The 2,500-nt window shown below is 32.5% G+C and overlaps 1 pseudogene; it reads left to right on the forward strand.

Annotated features, from left to right (window-relative positions):
- LOC133977167 (serine/threonine-protein kinase BRSK2-like) overlaps nucleotides 1–2,500 on the forward strand; it is a 28,827-nt pseudogene that overhangs the window by 5,150 nt on the left and 21,177 nt on the right.

Consider the following 2,500-nt stretch of genomic DNA (forward strand, 5'->3'; position numbering starts at 1 on the left):
CTTCCTTCCTTCTTTCCTTTCATCTGTCCTTGCTCCCTTCCTTCCTTCCTTCCTTCCTTCCTTCCTTCCTTCCTTCCTCTCTTCCTCCCTTCCTTCCTTCCTTCCTTCCTTCCTTCCGTCCTTCCTTCCTTCCTTCCTTCCGTCCTTCCTTCCTTCCTTCCTTCCTTCCTTCCTTCGTCACTCCCTTCCTTCTATCCTTCCTTCCATCTTTCCTTCGTGTCTTCTTTTCATTCCTTCCTTCCTTCCTTCCTTCCTTCCTTCTCTTCAATAATCCGGCCCACATCAGATCATAATAGTTTGTATTTGACCCTTAAATGAAAATTAGTTTGACTCCCCTGTATTAATGAGGCCTGTTGTGTTTAATGTTACACACACACACACACACACACACACACACACACACACACACACACACACACACACGCACACACACACACACACACATTGTCTGCTCAGCTGTGTGTTATTATGGGTCAGCTCATTCATCCCACAGCATCGTGCATCAGCACTGCGACAGCATGCAGCACCTGCTGGAGGTGAAGCTAAACCTGTTAGCTTTAACGTTAGCTTTAAGGCTGTTTTATAGGGATGCACCGATGTTTAAGAGGGTACATCACTCTGCTGGACCTCAAATAAACACCAATTAACCAAATGTTTGAAGCTCTTATTTGTGCAGGAGTCTGGTGGAAGCTTTAAAAACATAGACGAGATTGTTTTAATTTGATTCTGGTTGAAGTTAAAACATCAAATTAATCCTGATTATTCTGTTAAATCTGAAAATGTTTTAACTTATAACAGTAATACTGATTTTAGGGACACATCAGTTAGACTTTAAGCTAAATGTGGATTCATCTGAATAAATGTAAATATATGTATTTATGAGAAAGTTTTATCTGCATCAGGATCCAAATCTGCAGCAAAATACAATATTTTTTTGAGGGTTCAATAAATATATTATAAATAATGTTTAAAGAAATTCAGAAAACTTTGTGTATGGGAACCAAAAAATAAACTTTAACTATAGTCAATGTTTTTTTCCACCAAATTTACCCTGATGAAGACCTGAAGGAACATGAAGTTGTTCTTGATACTAATAAATATTGAATATTGTTTAAATTTGATTTTCGATAAAGTTTAAAAAATCAAATTACATAAAAAAAATCAATTTATTATTAATCCCGATTATTCTGTAAAATCTGTCAAAGAGAAAAATGTTTTAACTTATAACAGGAATACTGATTTTATTGACACATTAATTAGACTTTCATCTGTATAAATATAAATATATGTATTTATTAGATATAGTTTTATCTGCATCTGGATCCAAATCTGCAGCAAAATATAGTTATTATCTTTTATTTTTCAGGTTTCAAGATATATATGTATTAAAAAAAACTACAGTTGATCTTTTTCGCCAAAGAAGAAAACATTATTTACTTAAATACTAATTTTAAGGACATATTTTAGCAGTTAGACTTTAAGTTGAATGTGCATTAATCTGAATAAATGTAAATATAAATGCATCTAGAGCCAAATATGCAGCAAAATACAGTTATGATAATTATTTATTTCAGTAAATATGTCTAAACAATCATCTAATGTCCTTTTTTTATAAGTAATAAAACATGTTCAGGAAACTTCTTTTAGTTATTTTAGATATTTTCCACCAAATTTTGCAAGTTTATCTTAAATTTAGTCACTTTTTCTGCAGTTTTTAATGACTCAGATCTCAGGTTTTGACGCTGATGAAGGATAATAAATGTGTTCTAGATATTAATAAATGTTGAAGATTGAAATTGTAAGATGTTTTTTTTTAAATATCCTCCAAAAAACAAACAAGGAGGTAAAGAAGGGAATAAATCCTTATCCAAATATGCAGCAAAATACAGTTATAATCATTACTTTTATTTATTTTTTTAGGTTTCAAGACATATTTCTTTTTAAAAAAAACGTCTAATGTTCTTTTTTATAAGTAATAAAACATGTTTAGAAACTTTTTGTATAGGCACCAAAAAAGAAAAAGTCCTTCTTTTAACTTTGGTCGATATTTTCCACCAAATTTTGCAAGTTTATCTTAACTTTTGTCACTTTTCTGCAGTTTTTACCTCCTCAGATGAAGGATAATAAATAAAGAAAGGGAATAAATAAATAAATAAATATGACATGTGGATGGTGGATGTTTATTTCAGAGTGACAGGAAGTGGCGTTTCAGGTCAGCAGATTTCGGTGCATCCCTTCATGTTAATGCTCATGAATGCTCCACTGCTGCCTCCTGATTGGCTAATATCACTTGTGCTAATCGCATGTTCTTCTTTTTTTCTTTCTTTCTTGCACTCTCACCACTTCCTGCCTGCTCCACCTCTCAACTCATCTGCCACAATTAATTTCCTTGCTCTCTTATTTTATTATTATTTCTTTTTTTTTTTTTTTTTAAATGGGAATGAACCTTTTTTTTTTTTTTATATTGGCGCTGTGGTTGCTCCGCCTCCTTCTTGGCTGT

The sequence above is a fragment of the Scomber scombrus genome, unplaced genomic scaffold (genome assembly GCF_963691925.1).
Source record: "Scomber scombrus unplaced genomic scaffold, fScoSco1.1 SCAFFOLD_143, whole genome shotgun sequence".
In the NCBI taxonomy this organism is placed as follows: domain Eukaryota; kingdom Metazoa; phylum Chordata; class Actinopteri; order Scombriformes; family Scombridae; genus Scomber; species Scomber scombrus.